The sequence below is a fragment of the Ascaphus truei genome, chromosome 4, assembly GCF_040206685.1.
Source record: "Ascaphus truei isolate aAscTru1 chromosome 4, aAscTru1.hap1, whole genome shotgun sequence".
Classification (NCBI taxonomy): Eukaryota; Metazoa; Chordata; class Amphibia; order Anura; family Ascaphidae; genus Ascaphus; species Ascaphus truei.
Window position 1 is genome coordinate 402503387 of NC_134486.1, and position 21035 is coordinate 402524421.

At 45.0% G+C, this 21035-nt stretch overlaps 1 long non-coding RNA gene across 1 annotated transcript; it reads right to left on the reverse strand.

The window, feature by feature from the left end:
- Positions 1-918: 918 nt before the first annotated feature.
- On the reverse strand, positions 919-11812 carry LOC142492205 (uncharacterized). The gene is made up of 3 exons (XR_012800807.1): positions 11694-11812; positions 6694-6813; positions 919-1188 (listed from the first exon to the last, which is right to left on the reverse strand). It is a non-coding gene; the product is annotated as an uncharacterized LOC142492205 (long non-coding RNA).
- Positions 11813-21035: the final 9223 nt, after the last annotated feature.

A 21035-nucleotide genomic window follows, 5' to 3' on the forward strand; every position in this document is an offset into this window, starting at 1 on the left:
AGGAGAGCTGAGTTTGATCTGCGTTGGTGGGAGATCAGGACAGGCTTAGGTTTTTCCTCTGAGCTTCTTCTCAGGGTGCTTAGCGCCTAGAGCCGTAGTGGGCTCCAGGGTGTTCGGAGATCAGCCCCCACTATAGCATGCTTCTTCCCTCCTGCCCAGGGACTGACACTTAGACAGGAGTATGATGAACAAGGGTCTTTATTAGGGCAATCACTGCAGATCTTCTTCATACAGCGGTGCAGGGTCTCAGAGGGTCTTTTTAACTTTTCTGCCTTTATTGGATGTTCTCGTAATCCTTTTTTCTGTAATCTAAGCACTGTATTTTTTATATATTGTGTATATATATATATATATATATATATATATATATATATATATATATATATATATATATGCAGAAAACAAGAAGAAAAAACAGGCGCACTCTTAGTGTGATAAAGTATAAAACAGTATTTATGGGATTGTAAAATATAAAAAGTGCACTCACAAACAGTAAAAATAATAGCATTTATGAGATATACTCAATCGCCTTGAAGCTGTGAAGGGAATGTATCAGCCTGTCCCGTTGGGGCCATCTCTGGTGTATCCGTTGGTTCAGCAAGGTGCACTGGAGCCACCGCAGCCAGATGATGTAATAATCAGCAACATGGTCAGAGACTCCCTCCAGATACACCTCCCACAGCTCTCACTGCTCACCAGCAGGCAACTGCAAAACCGGAAGCGACAGCAGTCCCAAGCAAAATAGCAACAGCTCCAAGGTACTCTCTCCGCTCGTGCAGTAATGTCAGCCACAAACTCGCCTCTTTGGGAAATGACCTACGCGTTTCATCACTAAGGACTTCGTCAGGGGTTGCTGTTTTATATTTATGCAAACAAACAAACGAATAGAAACCCACTATAAGCGCTAACCTACACTGAATAATTACTAATAATAATAAATATCAACCATAAAGTGAATAGTGATAGAAAAGCAGCCTAGGGGAACAACAAATAACAGATCATTCCAAATCTGATAAAACAATATACAAACACAAAATAAGTGTCCCCGGCGCTAATGTGATCAGTCCAAGATACCGTGATCCAACAAAGACAGTCTGTGATACAGGGCTTCTTCTGGATGGGTTGATGGACTGGTTGATAAAAGTTCCAGATGGGAAGGGTGTCCTTAATGTGAAGTCCTCACTGATTCTGAAATAACAGAAACAAAGGGCACACCAATTGAGCAGTACGTAACAGCAACAAGTCCCTGTCTAGAACTTCAGAGCCCTACTCACAGAATAAAAACTTGTCAATCCAGGGGAGAGAATCTGTACACACTTCCCGTCTACACACAACTTCCCACGGACCCCAAGTGGTCTGGCGTGTGGAACCTTCCCTCAATTGGCGATGGTGCTCGTGGATGTTATCGATGCAGCACCCCAATGGGTAAGGAAATAGGGAATAGGACACAGTAGTGTAATACGTAACAGACTTTAATAAAACAAATAAAACACAAATAGCCCACACTTACAGTGTATGGGGGTGAGTTGCAAAACTCATGGATGCCGTCCGCAACTTGATAGTACCCCAGTTCGCAATAGAGAGACTCACTGACCGCGACACCCGCTACCGGCAAGTCGGGTGACGTCAGCGATACTGGAAGCTCTCCTGGCGTCAGGAACTACGGATGCCGGAACAGCTCAAATCACTAAGCTCCTCCTCCCTACGCGTTTCGTGACTCTACGTCACTTCCTCAGGGGATATCGGAGCTTAGTTACTAAGGCATTTAAATACAGGCCAAAGTGGAAAGGCCTTCCTACAAAGGGGAGGTACTTGAGATTGAATGGCAGCTAGTGTTGCATACATGAATCAGCGCTCTAATAACAGAAGGCTGATGGGGTCAAACTATGTATCAATAGGTAAACTGAACCAAACAGGCTGAATACCAGATAAAATGCATTAAAAATGATATAAAAGTGATAATAAAAAGGATAATAAAAAGTATCAAACATATACTGGAAGTAAACATATCAGACAATTTAAACATATGCAGTAAACTTTTTAGGAATCTTTCAAAAAGGCTGCTAGATCGTTAAGACCTAGGGGGGACAGAGTTTTTAACATATAAATCCAGTAGCTTTCGCGTTTGGAAACTGTGTTCAACCTGTCCCCCCCCTGTCCTGGTAAAGAGCAGGCAGTGTTGGGGTTAAATCCCTCATAACATGAGTCAGCCTGTGTGTTCGCAATGAGATAGATAATTTGTTGCGGTCTCCAGGTGCTAGCTGGGGACCGTTGGAGCATGTGACCATGGGGGTGGGTTCCCTGGAGGGATGCTGCCCTCTTACTGGGCCTAAGGAGTTGGATCCTCCCCTGTGGTATAAAACATGGCATCCATCTACATTTTGTGTTCTCTCTGTTCCAGATAGCCTCTCCTTAGGGAGGTGGCTGGATTCCACTTACCCCATCAGGGAGTAAGGGAGCTAAGGATAGGTTCTTGGGCTGATTCTAGGGAAGGGTCCTGCGAGCTATGCTCTGACCCAGGAAAGATGCATGCAAGCTGCGAGGTATAGGTTAGTGAAGTGCCTATGATCTGTACCTCTCTTGCATGGGAGATGAGCTGTGAACACCTGCAATAAAGATCCAAGTTGTACCATCACTGGTGTGTGTTCTATGGAGGAAGGAGTGCTTGTGGGGGTTACCCCTGTTCCTAATAGGGTCCCTGCAAAATGAAGGTGCTGCACTAAGAGAGGAAGGCTGAAACTCTGTCCTGTTTCTTCTCCCATACCAACTACGAAGCGCTCAATCTGCTGTTACCTCACAGATATGCACCATGACACCGGGGGTATGTAGTACTTACCTAGGAATACCAGCTCTCTCTCAGGGCAGGGGGGGAGGTAAGGGTGTTACAACTGTAATAATTATTCCGGATATGGCCCCTTTGGATAACTTGTTGATAAGCCCTGTTCTGTACTTTCATTCTTCAATGGTTGACGTGGTAAAGGTGGTACTTCAAGTCTTTCAGACAGGGCCGTCAACAAGGGAGAGCCGGGACAACTGTTCCAGGCCAGAGGTTGGGCCCAACTTCTGCATCTGGATGCAGGGCCTCTGATTTCTGATGGGCCCCAGCTTTCCTCAGCTGCTGCGTCGGGCTCGACTCCTCTGTTGGACCTCTAAGCCGTGCCGACTCTCTCTTTCCCAACATCTACAACCATGCCTTTAATTGACATGCTAATGGAGGTCATCCAGCCCAGAGATACATTTTTGTGTGGGTATTGTTGGGGTATTTGTATTACATAGGTATTGTTGGGAGGGGTATGTATTGTGTGCGGATTATGTGGCTATTGTTGGGGTGGGTGGGTATTGTGTGTTTTTTGGGGGGTGGGTATTGTGGGGGCAGATATTGTGTGTGATATGTATTGTGGCGGGGTATGTATTGTGGTGTGGTGGAGGTATTGTGGTGTGGTATTGTGTGAGTATTGGGATGGGGATGGGCTAGAGAGAGGCGAGAGAAGGGAGCGAGTGAGAGAGATATATTGAAGGGAGGGAGTGAGGGATAAGGGAGGGAGTGAGAGGCAATGGAGTGTGAGAGAGAGGAGGGGGGAGAGAGGGAAGGGGAGAAAGGGAGACGAGAGAGGGCGGGGGGATAGGGTTACAGAGAGGGAGGGAGGGTGAAGAGAGAGGGAGGGGTGAGAAAGAGTAGGTTGGGTGGAAGAGAGAGGAGAGGTGAGGAAGTGAAAGGAAGAGTGTAAGACAGGGAGAGAGAGGGGGAATATAGGTGGGTGATAGAGCGAGGAGTTGTGTAAGAGAAAGAGGGGGGCCTCGCAAGGCTGCCCACAGAGGGGGCCCCTGTGGAAACTCTAGCCCTGGCCCCGGGAAAGGTTTCGGCGGTCCTGTTTCAGAGTAATGAGGACAGATAGTCTGGTTGCTCACCATTCTCTGTCTGGCCTTCAAATTGTCTTTTCAATTTGAAAATTATAGATCTAGTAGCCTTTAAGATTTATTACTTCCCAGGAAGAGGTTACACCAGGGGTGAGGGATATGAGTTTCTGCGGCTGAGATAACTGAGACCAGAAAAAGAGCAGACAGCCTCAGGTCAATAGGGACAGTCTGTGTAACAAACATTATTTTTGAAGAGATGTATAGTACTTCCAAGCTTGGCATACAATATACAAGCATAGAACAGGGCAAATTCAGTTAATACATTGTATGTATGTATGTATGTATGTATGTATGTATGTATGTATGTATGTATGTATGTATGTGTGTATGTATGTTATGGTGGGTGAAAAAGGCGACAAAAAAACTCCACCGTTAGCATATAGTCAATAAAAAATATCACTTGTGAGCTCATTCACATGTTCACATGTCTGCAACTCTGCCTTTCAACATTATCACATACCATACAGTGCTTCTACTGCAGCAAGGGATTCTGGGAAATGACATGCAAATGGTCACACAATGTGTCACCTGTTGCCTGAAATCCATTTTTACATGGAACCCTTCACACAGCTTTTAAGCACAACATGAGATTAGATGCAAAGCCAGTCAGACGACTCACAGATAGCATTATGGGGTGCTGGTATCTCCACCATGTTTAAATTCTCCCGTGTCACAGCCCACATGACTGAAACATTTAAACAATCCCGGGAGATACCGGCACCCCATACCGCGGCCTGTAACTCGGGAAGCAAGGGATCCCCGAGGATGAAATTAATGCGGTACAGCTCAGGAGACCCTCTGCTTCAATACTGTGTTATCAAAATAAAATAAAAGCAGCTTTATTACCTTAGCAGCTAGCCGCTAAGGCAATGAAGGGGTTAAATCAGAGTACCTGGTTTATTGGGGGTGGAGGGGGTGGGTGAAGGGGGTAGTTGTCCCAGGGTGGGTGGTTAGGTCTACCAAGAAGGTTGCGGTAGGGGTTAACCCCTTCATTAACTTAGCGGTAGTAACCGCTATGTTAAAGAAATGGTTAATCCTTCCCACAACCCACCCAAGAGGCCTAATCACCCAGCCCAGGGGCTACTACCCCATTCACATACCCACTCTACTCCCAATAAACATTGAAATACAATACAAACAACAATATACCCATTGATTGCCAGTGTGGTTACCTATGCCCTCAATGGGAGCAAAGATAACCCCAATGACAAAGAACGGGCACCCTACAACCCACCTCTCTACCCCGAAGAATCCCCCCCCCCACCCCCAAACACATGGGCAAAATCCCATTAAAGCACATTTGCCCATTAAAAAATAAAACATAACAAAAACATTACCAGCAAGCATATAGTAAATTAAAGTTGTACTTAGCCCTGCCAGGATAAAGGCCATATTCATCCTCTTTGTCTTCAGTGGGCACCAACAGTAAAATAAAAAAACTAACTACTAACCTGCAACCCCTTAATCATCTTAGCGGTTATTAACCACTATAGTTATTAAGGGGCTATCTCCTCCCTCCCGCTACCCACCCAGGAGGCCTAACCACACTCCCCAGGGAAACTACCTCCACCCTCTCTACCCATTGATTGTCACAGTGGTAAACCATGCCCACAATATGGGCATGGATTGATACAAAACGGGCAAGCTATAAATAGAAAAACAAGCACTGAATAAAATACATTACATTTAAATTAAAAAAAACATTTACCAATAAACCAATTGATGAATGGGCAACCTAAAACAAAAAAAAAGCACCAAGTAAAATACATGACATTTAAATAAAAAGAAACATTTGCCAAAAAATGCATTGGTTGTGATTGTGCTTATCTATACCCTAAATAAGGGTTATAAATAAACACATTGCTTGTCAATGGGCAACCTAAAAAAAACCCCCACATAAATAAAATCTAATCAATGTGTTTCTTACCTTTGCTAGGATGAACATTCACCCTTCCTCATCCAACTGCGGCACCGACTCTTGACCCGCGACGCAATGATCCTCATCACCATGATGCGCAGACGTCCATGATCCTCTGTTGATTGCCCCCCAATAAACCAGGTACTTTGATTTAACCCCTTCATTGCTAGCCGCTAAGGTAATGAATCTGCTTTTATTTTATTTTAATAATGCAGTATTTGAAGCAGGGGGTCTCCGGAGCTGACCCGCTTTAATGTCAGCCTCGGGGACCCCCTGCTTCCCGAGTTAAAATAATAATAAAAGCCGCGCAATCGCTTGTTAGACGCGCGCAGGTCTGTTTGGAGCCAGCCTGGAGATATAAAAAAGCGAGGCTAATACAAGTGTTAATAGCGTTTCTAAAAATATTGAAATTTGATGAATACTGTACTATTTTTTTTATTTAAACATGCAAGATTCTCTGGGAGGTTTTAGAATCGAAATTTTGAACGCACCCAAAAGAAGGCGCCGTATTGTTGGCGATACAACATTAATGTATTGCACCATAAAAATAACGCACGTTTTTTTGAGATAAACTCGCATTTTATATTATCGAAATTTGCTGAATCCAGACCCTTGTTGTACAATTGTATCTTCTTGGTTTCGTGTTATCTGTTGCTGGGCCCAGCTGTGTGAGATGCATGTTATAAGTTTCGCTATCCTGTCTATTATCAGGAGCTGTAAGGTTGGCTACATAGCTGAATTTGTTTTTTCATGCTGCATTGTCTCCTTGGAACATTAACTCATTCCTTGCTGGTTCCCACTGGCCAAGTCTTAAACAATCTTTCTTCTTAAGGAATAAACACAGTCTCTCTTATTACCCAGAATCCTTTGAGGGTAAAGTCCAGGGGTGTTGCAGGCCCAACACTGGATGGTAGGTAGAGCTGGCTTGCAGGGTGAGGCAGCGAGGCTGTAGGTAAGGCCTTGGTACATGGCAGTATCTGCAGAAAGCAGAGAAATAAAGATTAACGTCTCAGAGGCCTAAATTCTCAGTACTAAAGAAAAGTGAAGGTCCATTTCCAACTAATAAGGCAACAATCTTCTCGAGCACAGCAGGTTGAACAAGGGCCAGAGTAGAGATTATTACGGCTTTCAGGTCAGCAAGACAGCACTGGGATACATACAGGTAGCGAATAAGGTGCAAGCAATTATCTTGGCGAAAACAAAGTGGCCGAGAATAAAATCGCTACATCTGCACATAACAAATACAGACTTCAGCCTTCTAAGAAATAACAACTGCTCAACTTCTGCTAATGTCGGGACCCACAGGAGCTGAATCAACAACCTTCAACTCTACTGGTTATCGGAAGTAGTACATCTTGTTATAACTAGGTTTTTTTTTCTTGATCATTTTTTTCAAGTTTGCTCTCACTTCCTATCCTTGTGCAAGAAGCTGCTTGAGAAATGTGGGCTGCATTGAAGACACCCAAATACCTGGAAGAAAAAAGTATGCAAACGCCTACAGGTGCGCCGACGAGTATTCTAAAACTTGCCTTAAACTTGCCTTGGAAAATCTGGGGCAATCACCAACGAGATCCAGGTACATGCTGGGTACATGCTGCAAACATTTCAGTGACATTTCTGCCGAGACTAATGGCCCATCGGATTAACACAGGAGGGGTCCCTGGCAGTCCCATTCAGTTTGAATGGGACTGCCAGGGACCCCGTTGTTAATCCGATGGGCCATTAGTCTGTCTGCAGAAATGTCACTGAAATGTTGCAGCATGTACCCAGCATGTACCTGGATCTTGTTGGTGATTGCGCCAGATTTATTTTACAATACTCATCGGCACTACAGTATCTTAACAAGCACAAAAACTCAAGTGATACTTACTATAAATTGCTCTTTATGGTTGCATTGGGGGAGGATCACCTTGACCTATCCAGTCCTGGATCTGGCTTGTTTTCAGCTTCTTAATGCTGCAACCTGCCCTGAACTCTTGGGTACTACAACCCAGACTTTAACCATTCCTGAATCTCAAGCCATTAGGACACAGCGTGGATATTGTGATCATCAGATGGCTACACCAATGACTCTGGCTTTTACTTAATGCTTGGGCTAGAGTAGCTCAGTGGCAATGTGACTGCTTTTGAAGCAGTGTCAGCCTTCCTTGTGACTTTGGGCAAGTCACTATTTCTCTGCCTCAGGCACCAAATAAGTAAGGGGCAGAGAATGATTTTGCCTTCAAATATCTATGTTCAGCGCTGTCTACATGGTCAGCACAATTGAGGATAAATATTTTTTTCATTATTATTATTAACATGTAAATTGCAGTTACAACACAATGAATATGACCTCCAATGTTTTGAAAGCATCAGAGTTTGGGAGGGAAAGCTTTACTTTGGGGGTTATTCATTAAACGGGAAAAGAGGTTTGTACAGTACCACCCCAGACCTGGGAGATACTTTTTATGCACAGAAATAAAAGATGGAACATGGTTTGATCCATCTCATTTCTATATGTGCATCATGTAACTCTGCAGTTACCCTCCTATTCTTTAAAAATACTGGACACAATGGTGAAAGGTGCGATGAGCTTGACTCACACACACAACTCCCTGCTCTATGCTGTTTCCGCCTCTCCTTGGCCCCAACCCCAGGGCTCCTGACACCTCCTCCTGATTGGCTGCATTACCCATCAGCAGCAGCCAATCGGGATGGAGGGGCCCCCTAGCAGTAGCCCTGCTCTCTCCCTCCTCGGGGAAATCCCACAGCCCCCCAAGCCGATCAGGTCACTACATATGTCCAGAGAGGTAATACCAAACGCATACATGTCCAGAATTACCTCTAATTTTTTACTGGATAGTGTGTCCAAATGCAGGACAGTCCAGTTCAGTACTGGACACCTGGCAACCCTAGACTACTGGTATTAACAGAGAACCAAGCTGGAGAAAAGAGAGAGGGGGAGGGGGGCTTCCCTCATGTACAATAGGACTAAGGTAGTTCTGCATCCCAAAAAAAAATGACACGGCTGCAAACATTTGTAAGCGTCTTTAAAGGTGTAAGCGTCTTATAAGAGTCAATAAAAGGATTGGTGAGGAGGACTTCGCCTGAGCGGAGTCGCCAGAGGAAAGCAAAAGACGCCACCTCCCCTGTGAGTCAGATCCCCATATTGACATATTAGATTAAAAAATTATGAATAAAATACAAATAGGTGTCTCATTCTGTTTTTTTTAATAAGTGTCAGTGCCCCAGATATAACCCCTTAAACATGTCACTGCCTCTACTACACCTTGCTCGTCGGAGGGAGTTTCCCTTTAATTAGCGCCAAGAAAGTGATAGACGGCACTCACACTCAACAGGAGGAGGAGTAAAAGAGAGAGGAAGAGACGGTTTGCTTTTCATTCTATTTGCCATTTGGCTCATGTTCTCTTGCTGGCTTCTGGACGTTTGCTACTGAGCATATTCTCCGGCTAACTGTTTGTCTGCTACATTTGTACTGGGGTTTCTCAGCTGGTTGGGGAGACAGGGTGCAGGGAAGTACCTTGTGGTCCATTTGGACCTGAGGGAACGGACCTGAGGAAAGGGGTCTTCTCCCCGAAATGTTGCCCCCCGACTACCCTCCCCCCTCGTTTTTTTCTCCTTTTTTCCCATTTACACTCTTATTTTTTCATTTTTTTTTTCATTTTTCTGCGCCCCCTGTTTTCCCTACCTTATTTTTAGGGTCCACTGACACATTACCCGCTTGTGTGACATTTCTCCAAGTTTAATATTGTCATGTACTAACATTAAACATTATCGTTTTGGCATTTACCTTTGTTTACGGTTTTGCTTAATAGTTTGTGAGTGCTGGAACATTAGTGGTGTTATGTCCCTTTAAGTAGCATTCTGTAATAGCAAGGGCTGGGGTCAGGGTGTGTAGGATGTGTTCTTGAGAATAAGTAAATAACATGTCCCAGAACTGAAATACTACCACCCAAGTGCTTATGTGAAGACTAGAAGCCGTAGGGTCACAAATTACCTAGTAGTGCATTTTTAATGACTCAGCACCTCCACCAGTATTCAAAGCATAAACAGCACGCAGATCAATGTACTGTACGACTGTTCTCCACTGAACGGGTCTAAAACACATCATTAAATACACACTGCACACTGATTTAAAAGCCTCGCAATGGGTCTTCCTCCATTTGCGACCCTGTTGGGAATGAACATGTCGATTGTGGTTTTATTGAAATGTGTTGCATGTGGGGAGAATGTGCACACGAGGCCCTGAGGCTGGTTATGTGAACTCAATCAATAGCAGGTTAATGATGTATTACCGGTCTGGTTGGTGAAGTTAAAAAGGAATGAAGGGACGTGGTCGGGTCTCTTCTGTACTCGTGAATGGTTGGTGTTTACTTTCCCTCAGAGGGCAGTGACTCAATGTCCCACTACCACTGCCTGGTGCATGCAGTATATCTACAGCCTGGAAAGCCACTTACCTGCTTGAGTGCACACAAAACAGTACATGTCCTTTGGAAGGCACAGATCCCTACTACAAAAGGGCTTACAATGTTGGTGTCTGGTGCAAATATAGGTAACATGACTTGCTCAGAGTCATACAGTAAGTAGCTGGTTACGGGATTTGAAAGGTAATCCCCCCCCCCCTGAGTTTAAATGTCCCGTTCACGTGGGTCATTATGCGGGACATTTAAACGTGCAGGAGGTAGCAGCACCCCATACGGAGGCCTGTAACTCGAGAAGCAGGGGGTCTCCGGACCTGAAATTTAATGCGGTTCAGCTCCGGAGACCCCCTGCTTCAATCCTATGTAATAAAAATCATATAAAAGTAGCTTCATTACCATAGTGGCTATAAGTTAATGAAGGGGTTAAACAGAAGTACCCAGAGGCAGACCGAGGCCCGACCGCAGTTTTCATACGCCCAAAAGCCTTGTACATTATTTTCCCATCAGGATTACTACAGCGGGGTCCCTGCTTCTGAATGGGACTCCTGCTGCGGTAGTCTGGAAGAGCTGTGCAGAGAGAAGCTGCATCTCCCTGCACAGAAAGAAGCTGCATCTCCCTGCACAGAAAGAAGCTGCATCTCCTTGCACAGCTCTTACAGGCGATTGCGCGGCCTTTTTGGTAATACATAGGATTGAAGCAGGGGGTCTCCGGAGCTGAACCACATTAAATTTCAGGTCCGGAGACCCCCTGCTTCTCGAGTTACAGGCCTCCGTATGGGGTGCTGCTATCTCCTGCAAGTTTAAATGTCCCTCGTAATGACCCACGTGACTGGGACATTTAAACTTGCAAGAAATAGCAGCACCCCATACGGAGGCCTGTAACTCGAGAAGCAGGGGGTACCCGGACCTGAAATGTAATGCGGTTCAGCTCCGGAGACCCCCTGGTTCAATCCTATGTAATAAAAATAATATAAAAGTAGCTTCATTACTATAGTGGCTAACCGCTAAGTTAATGAAGGGGTTAAACAGAAGTACCCAGTTTGTTGGGGGTAGAGGGGGTGGGTGAAAGATGTAGTTACCCCACTGTGGGTGGTTAGGCGTTGCGGGGGGGGTTAATCCCTTAATTAAGGGGTTAACCCCTCCTGCTACCCACCCGGGAGGCCTAACCACCCACCCCGGGGCAAATACCCCCCAAACTCTACCGCCAACACCACCTCACAGGAATGGGTAAAAGCCCTGGTAGCCAAATATGGTGAATAGCGCTTTTGCCCATTCAAATATACAGTAAAATAAAATTCAAATTACATTAATAAATGTTTTACTCAGCCTTGCCAGGATAAAGGCCGTCATCCTCATCCTCCTCCTCCTCCTCCTCCTCACAATCTTTGAAAAAGGGCCGATGCCCACCATAAAAACCCCAATAACCCCTTAATTACCGTAGCGGTTAATCGGAAGCGGAGATGGAGGAGCGCGCCTTCAGCGACCCTTATCTGGACTACCGCCGCCATTTGTGAAGGTTCTTGAGTTTCATGCTGCCGCAGTAAAGTGGCAATACATGCGCTTTAAAAAAAAAAAAAACACACATTTATTTTAATTTCTTTACACAGGATTGAAGCAGAGGGTCTCTGGAGCTGAACTCCGTTAATTTCAGCTCCGGGGACCCCTTACTTCCGAAAATTCCTACCTCCATAGGGAGTGCCGGTAGCCGCTCCAGCTGGGTAGCCAGGTTCACATAATGGCCGCTTTTCAAAGCTCCCGTGTAATGCTGACCAATAGGAAGCTGTGATGTGGCTTCCTATTTGCCCACATGACACAGGATCTTTAAAAAGAAGAGATATACCAGCACCCCCTTGTAATTTTTTTTTTAAAAAGCACTTGGATTGCTCCTTTAAAGCTGCCGTTTTAAAAAAAAACCAATTCATTCAATATGTGCATCAATACAATGTGCACACTGACAAGTAATTAGCAAAGTTGCCGATTAATCCGTTCTCCTGTAATCAATCACTGAAGATTCGGCTCGGTGGATCTTTAAATCACTGTTAGGGCTGCAGAAGATTACCCAGGATGCAAAGTTCTGTGGGGAAGATCATGTGACCAGGCTGTCACTAGATACAATTTGGTGCACTGCTAGAGAGAGGGTAAAATGGGTGTGTCAGAGCCTGCCTCAGAAGAGGAAGGGGGTGTGACTTTGTAAATGGTTTCGATAGAAACAAAAATGCTTGTTACATTGTTACGTTATAATATATTAAAAATGTCTTTAAAAATAGTTTTTTTTAATTTTTTAAATGCTTCAAGTATTTTCTCATAGTACAGAACTGATTTATTAAAAGAAACACACATGTAGGATATGGCTTGAACTGCAGCTTTAAAACAGTTATTAGTTACATTTCAAGAATATTAGCGCATGTGTTCTCACAATGCCCTCTACTACATCCTCTTCCATTCTCAACCTAAAAATGACAAGTAAACAAGTGAAAACGCTGTCAGTTAAACCTCCTCTCAGGCAGCTGCCAGGGTACAGCTTCAATCCACGCTGGGATTTAGTCAAATGTAATCCTCCATTGACCTCATTACAAACCCTTCATGACACACTCTTACCAGACTCTCTTAAGCAAGCTCTCGATTTCCGTTGTTAACTAACTGTATGTGAGAAAAGATATGCCTTCAAATTTGCTGTGCAACATTTATGCAGCACTTGACATTGCTCTGAATCTTGCCAGAATTTCATTAAATTGAGTGTTAATAGCAGTGTATAAAAGGCCTCACGGGCCATTCGGATGAATTTTTATTGCTTGGCAAATTTTATTTGTGAAGCTTGACGTTTTTTTGCAAAACGTTTCAGATATTGCGCACAAAAATGTGCACATCTCTGTACAGCACCTGAGCATTTAGCAATCTGAGTGCAGTATAAGGCCTCGGCCAGGCTTCCCGCTGGCGTGCTGAGGCGCGCTGAGGCTCAGGGAAAGCGGGTGCTTTCCCTGGCCTTGCGGGTGCTTTCCCTGCGCGCCGTCAGGGGGCGGGCCGGGGGCGTCACGGAGCTGATTCGCCCTCATTGGGCGAACCGCTCACATAACCGGCCTTGTGCGCCAGCAAGCGGGGAAATTTTAAATTTCCCTAAGACCTACGCTTCTGCGCGCTTGCGGAAGCGTAGGCGAGCCCCTACTAAAGCCGCTCTAATTGCGGCTGTAGGGGCTCAGTGCTGAGCGGGAGCGCGCCTCCGCCAGCAAGCAGTAAGCATGGCCGAGGCCTAACACATCACACAAGCATAGATTATACTTTACCTTCCCGGGCTGGAGGCAGAGAACTGTTAGACTGACCTATGAAGGTGAACTGCAGAAAAAGACAGACACAGGTACGTGGGAGTTCAGATTGCAGTAAGGAGAGCATGACCTTAGAGCACGCGATGTCTCTTCCCCCCCAACCCCCCCAAGGGCCAGATTACCCATTAGGCTCACTAGGCACTTGCCTAGGGGCCTCCAAGGTTAGGGGGCCCCCTGGGTTGTGGTGGGCCGGTGATGCGGCTTCCCAGCTCCCAATAAAACACCCCGGCGGTTACTGTCTGCTATACTATGCTTCCTCCTGTCGGCGCTAGTATCCATCTTCCACCCAACCGGAGGAGGAAGCTGCAGAGTCCCCGGACCTCACCCAAGGTAAGGTGTATATGTGTGTGTGGTCTTTTACCTTCTTCTGAGCGACAACATGACATGACATCACATGATGCCACAACATCATGACACTGCAACGCTGCAAGAGGAGGGCCTCCTCAAGGAAATGCTCCCAATATCTTGGTGCCAAGGGGTCCCCCACCCCCTGAACATAGCCTTAAATAAAACACACACAAGAAAGGTCTGAGGGTATAAACGGGCTAGGCTTTTATTAAGTTCAACATCAAAAGAACATCAACTGCCAAAACCCTGCCAGAGTGATCCACCAACCAGTAAGTTCAATGGCGCTCAAGCTGTGGCCCACAACCCCTCAAGCAAAGCTCTTCACAGCCATGGCTGCTCCACTGAATCATCATCACTTGCGAGAATGATCCCCATGTACCCACCGCACAGTGAGTCCTGCCCACTCACTAGTAAGTGCCACCACAAGGCAATACTGTACCACCAGAGCTCCGTGTGGCAAGGGCAACCTGCACGTAACCCTAAAACAACCGCCACCAACGGGACTATTTATCCGCCCTTAAACTAGCCCCAGAGTTTCCAGACACACTGGTGGTCGCCCCAGGCAGGATTCCAACATTTGCGTAATCTATCCTTAGTATCCCACGATAATTGTTTGCATACAGCCATCTTTTGGCGAACTTCCTCATCGTAGAGCCAGCAAGACATCTCGTTATAATTCCTATTCGCAAAACCCCACCATATGTTGGTATTTAAACAAAGAAGAACAAAGGTGGGGTGACATTTCGCCAATTACGCTTCCTACAGTAGGATGGGAAATGCTGAAGCCAATTAGAAAATGTCTGGGGGGGATCTAGTGCCTCCCAGTTGCCTGGAAGCAAGGACAATATATTAACATATCTCCCTTCCATATCTTCTCCTTCAAATCTGCTGTAAAGTGTAACCCCATGGGGCTAGTGACATCCCAAAATCAGAAACTTAAACATTTTCAGAGGTAGCCAAATTGATCTTTCCTCTGATGGGGATTGAGCTCCAATATCATCTACCACTGCCTCTGCTGGGCCCACTGCGGGACCAAGAAACACCAGCTCGAACAACAAGCTCGTGCCCACCCGCGCATGGACTGGCCTCTGCCAGCATGGGTAAAGATCCCTTCCCTACCGCTGCCATGTCAGAAGGGGCCAGAAAGGCCCCAGGCCCTGGCGGGGATGCAGGAGCCAAACTTCCCCTTTGGACCAAAATAGGCCCACTGGACAGCTTTCCATAGTGGAAAAAAAACATTTTAGCAGAGCCACTAACTCACCCGCTCCTCCGGTCCCAGGCAGCAACCCACTCGCCGGCGGATCGTACCAAGCACTCGGCGCCGGTCCCGCACTGTCCTCTATGTGACAACAGTTATATGACAAGAAACACAGATGGAGACCGTTTAAAGTGAAACTTAAATTAGGCTTTATTGTCGCTTTAAACACAGCAAACATGTGAAAATCCGCAAACAAAATCTGCTCCACTTTGGAGTATATATACACTTATAGTCCAGCCCTCTTTAACTGCGTGGTTAGCCCAGCGATTCACCAGCCCAAATCATAGAGACATATACATATATATATAGATATAGATAACAGTCTTATAAGAAAGTCTTATCTGTCTCTTGTAGTTGTAGGGGAAGGCTTCTCTGTTCTCCTGGTGTCCACACCCTTGTGCGATAAGGCAATGTCAGGATCCAGGTTTAGAAGTATTGTCCCCTGTGTCTTGCTGGCAGCGTGCAGTCACTTTACTGCTCAAGACAGTGTCTGTGTGCAGTCTTTCCTTGGTTCAGCCCCACGTCACGTGTGAGACTAAGGAGTTCTCTGCTCTTTCTGCTTCCTGGGTCAGCTCAGCTCATGTTTGAGCTCAGGAAGAATCTCTCCTTCCTGTCCCAGACGCAGGCTTTTTCTGCCACCTGTAATCAGCCAGGTGGCGTTGGTTAATTGTCTACCAGCAGTTAACCACCACACTGCTGGATTAGAGGCACATTTTTGAACAGGGATAAGTCCCCTGTTACAGAGTCCTATACCAGAAGCCCACAGCGTATATGTCAAAATTCCAGGAGGAAATTCTGACCCAATTACGATTAAAAATGGAGCTAGACAGGGATGCCCCTTGTCTCCACTCCTGTTCGCCATATCAATTGAACCCTTAGCGGACAAAATTAGGGATGATAAAGAATTCCCATTGACGGAATAAACTACAAGGTTGTGATGCCTTTTAACCCTTTGAGTGCCCCAGAACATAGCTACTACATAATGGAGTCTGGCACTGAGAAGGCCCCATGTTATAATAGTTGGGCACATAGCGTCCTGCGCTCAATCTGAACTGATGGTGAATGGAAAGGGAATGACTGCTACTCTTCCCTTCTGTCATCAGTGACGGAAGCGATCGTGCTGGAGGGGCCATGACATAGCTCACATCACACAAATAACACAAAATATACTGTACATGCTATAAATGTGATACTACTCTTGAAAAAGATATCTATGATGTTTATTTGATCTATGAAAACCTTTGCTCTCGCATCACTAAAAGGTTATCACAACTAGCCAGGAAAAACTTCTGTGGTAATTCATGTGAGGATAATCATGTTTTATTTACTGTTTCTTAAACAACAACACAGGAACCATGAAAAAGCAATAAATGAATACCGTGGATCTGTAGTCTCCACCTCACTCATGCGGGAGATGTCAGAGGGGGTGGGAAAAATGCACTACTCCGAATTGAAACCGCATAACGGAGCTCCCCCAGAGAGTGTACAGAGAAAATGTTACCTATGGCACTTATACCCAATTAAAGTGCAGTAATAAGAGTCCTAATCAGGCCTAGGTGTGTAGAAATATACCAAGTATTGGCTAAAGTGATTCGTGAAAGATCAGTACAGTATATCACCTGGTATCACCTGGTATCACCTGGTCACATCAAAATTACATAATTAACCAGGTATATAAAAAACACAATGTGAATTAGGGTATACAATAGTGCAATACCCAAAATATAAAAAAGTCCAATGATAAAAAGCAAGTGTTACTGATATTGGAAAACCGTTGTTTGCCGCTCAGAACCCTCAATGGATTGCTTCCTCAATCCTTTAGTTGTACATTTCCACGACCTGGAAATCTACCACAAGAGAGTGTGCAAGCCCCCTCCCGCAACTCCACGCAAAGGTGTGTAGCGGAGTCCCCCTACTCTGCCTCCGGTGCAGGGAACTGCTCCACTGTTCAGCCTGTCTGATCGGGGAGATTGTGGGGGAGGCCATTTTGCGCATGCGCAGTGTCGGCAGGAGTGGCGGCCATCTTTGAATGGCTTAGCATGCACCGAGGCAGAACTACAAGTCCCAGATTCCATGGGGGGGGGGGCGGAGGAGGATAGAACACATGGGCTGTCCCAGCTAATGGGATGGGAGGCAACCCTTGTGAAGCAGGATATCCTCTGCGGGGGTGAAGGTAGCTGGCATTCCGGACAGAGGAGCTAGACTAGGCCAGATCTTGTCCCTTAGGCCCCAGATAGTCCTATCTAAAACAGTGATAAAATTGACCCAGAAATATGTAAAAATTCTCTTTTTTTTACCTGTCTGGTACTCACTGTGTAATTGGGATCAGCCTGTGAAGTCCTGTGTTTCCTCTGTCGGGCCGAACAGCTGATGAGCTGGAGGGAGGGGGGCCGAGCCTGCAGTGTAGCGCTGGGACAAAATGGCAGCTTCTCCTTTCCTGTGGTCCCTCTGCTGCAGCTCCACAGGTTCTCCGCTGTGAGCCTCCCACAGCACTGGGACCAGATTCCTATCAGGGGGTTCCCTGCTGCTGCGACTCTCACCTCCTCAGGTTGGTGCCACCCGCTCTGTTTGGCGCAAGCTGGACTGGGAGCTCCCGGCGGCCATCTTGGATTTTTTCTCCATAGGTAAATACAAGGCTGTGAATATAGTGTGAGTGCAGGTTTTGGCCGGGCTATTTAAGGCTAAAAACCTTGCACTGTATTCGGTCCAATACAGTATATGTATGAGTAAAGTGCGTTTACATACATTGGTTGTATTATTATTAGTGAGTATTGTTTCTTATGAGGAGTCAATCCCGCCTATGCTGGGATCCTCTGAGGTGGAGGCGCTGCACCGCGAGAGATAGCATCTCAGGCTCCCCAGGAGCGTTGCCTTTGGCTTTCTGTGAGCCTCATAGGTACAGCAGCACACGTAATCGCCCGTGGTTTTCCATATGCATAGGGAAAGGGGGTTACAGGTGCGTGGACGATCGTGACCACACTGGCTGGTAAATGAACAGTCCAACTGGTAAAGATTAGTAACAAGTACTCACGGTCCCGATTATGGAGCCCGGTTCCTGTAAGCGTGCCTCAGTCTCGAGATGACATACAGGACAGTAGGAAAGCACAATTGTGGGGGGGAAGGTTAAATGTGGAAGCAGAAGGGTTTTTTTTTTCTTTGATACATCTAGAATTTTTTTCCCTTTTTTTTTTTTTAGATTTGCTGCCCTGGGATATTGGGCAACTCACGCTGAGGGTTATTTATCAATGTCACACAGTTGGCACTGCGTCTCAATGTAAGGGCCAAAACTAGAGAAGATTGTGATGACGCACAAGGTTGGATATAAAAAAAAAGTAAAATATGGGTTGGTTATATAAATTGGTTAGGATATATAATAACTTAAAAGCCTGTTCTAAGAAAAAGAAGGGAAAAAAAAGAAAGAAACGCTATAAATTATTTGCCAGGACCATTACAGTACCTCAAGTAACAGCAGAGAAGAAAATATATTTCTTCTTATATCAAAATGTAAGTGTGAGATTGGTTCAATAATGAGTTGGTATTTGATACATGAAGTGGCTGTAAGTGTTTACAATTTAGTGTTCTGTCTACTGTGCTCATTGTTTAAACTCACTTGGGAATACGTATTATGCGCACTTTCCAACTAGGGGTTGCCATATTTTCAAGCGAAAGAAGAAAATAAAAAGACGGCGCTGTTCTGAGCGAGCTTTTAGCTCAGTTGAATTTAAATGGAACTGAATTTCTGCAGCATGAAGTGAGCACGTAAGTGACTGCACAAAAAACACGACAAACAAGGCCGATGATATCGGAAAAATATCGTGCAGAGTTTGAACTGTGGATATTAAGATTTTTGGATGCAAATGACTATTTAACCGTCACGTATTGCTGGCCTCTTCAACGGTGAAGGGGTTAAATGCGTTATGTTTTAACATTCTCGCTTTGCAGGTAAATCTTTGACCGTGCGCAGCTTGTACAGTCCAAGCTGAGTTCAAGAAGTACAGAACCAGCAACCCATTGAGGGATAGCAGCTTTGTCTGTTTGGACTCTTTGGGTCCTATTCTCATAGCTCCGCAGTTGTCATTGTGAAACTGCGTGGGTTGGCATGTTCAGAAGTCGCGCAATAAAACGCGCGAAAAAATCCTATTTATTGCAAATTACATCTTCTAAACGGCGTCTTTCAAAAAATGCCAAAACATGCGGGTTGTTCTGTTTTAAAGCGGAGTGAATATAGTACAGTAAATGTTTGATGCAAAATTTGGAGTTGCTATAAGTGGGTACTACATACATTCTTATTAGGGTCATGAACACAAATAGTTAAATATTAAACATTAAGGCTGCAGAGCAAATCAATCCCAAAATTAGTCCAAGAACATGCGGGTAACCATTGTGTGCATTCTCCCAAATGAATGGCATTATACATAAACAACATACTTCCCATTCAATTATTTAAACAATAACTAGAAAGATGCTTTATATATAAGCACATCTTTCAATATAATACAAATGGTGCATGCTCTGTGTATATGGGGGTTAATAAACACGTACAGTGGAGAAGGTTAAAAGACTTATACCAGCTGCTGCACTATTAAACAAATGTTTTTGATTGTTAATTATGAACATTTGTATTCAATGGTAGAACAGACAGGGGCAGGGTTTATGAAACGAGTGTTTGATGAGGGGTGTCAATAGGCAGCTGATTAGGATCAACCCGCTAGAGCTTGCTCAGAAATTAACCCCTGAGGAAGCTCCAACGGAGCGAAATGCGTAGGCTTCCCCTGTGGACAGCCACTGTGGGTGGACTACTATTGAAGGAGGGAGTGCTGCCCTTCTCCATTGTCCGACTCAGGGTAGTCCCACTGCTTGATATCACATTGTGTTTGTGAGTGTGTTACTTTTTCATTGCAGTTTTGTTATAAAGCATTCTGCCCCATTTTTTGTGTCCTCTATCTTTCATGTATGAGATCCTCCTCTCCATAAGTATACATTTGGCTATCTACTCTGACGGTCACCACAAGATCACCACATGAGGTGGTTACTCTTGACAACCGCACAGCCCTCCTTGCTCACGGAATATGTAAGTGAGCTGTCTATTTTTTACTTGAATCTCACCTGACCCCTTGTTTTCACTGACATTGCTATACAAGATAAATATTTTCATTATTAATGAAAAGTGTTGTTATTTGTATTAATTATAATATCAATTAATATTATTATTAATAATAATAATAATAATATTAGTGGGGATGCTAGTTTCTATCTACTCTTTTGTAGTGTATTTCTATAGGAGAGATAATTATTTGTACAATGTACATCATGAGTTCAGCTTTAGTGTAAAATGGCTCAAATCCATATAGAATACTTCATAACACACATGCTTTAAGTCAGTTCATGTTCTGCAGTCCAGAAATGGCTTTTGTGGCTTGTAAGGAGGCAAACACACATCTCTGGAGACTCTCCCCCCCCCCCCCCCCCCGCTTGAGGTGACTTGAAAAAATGTGCTTTCTTAGACGGTTTTGATCATGGAACTATGAGAATTCCAATTCTCTTGTTTTTGGACAAACCAATCAGATTAGCAGAGCCGGAAGGAAACTGCATCTAAAAGCCTTTTCTGCATGGATTGGACATGTGAGAATGGCTTAAAGAATAGCAATAAACACACAATCCCAGCAAGCTCTAACCCCAGAACCCACCACATCGTGTATATATGTAACGGGTTTCCCCCCCCCCAATCGCAGATTTATACTGTGTGGGTGCAGGAACATATAAAGTTACGCGGTATTTGGTCCTATACCTGTTGGCTCACAGGAGGGCTGAGCTTCCGTCACGGGGAACCTGGGGCAATTACACTAGGGATA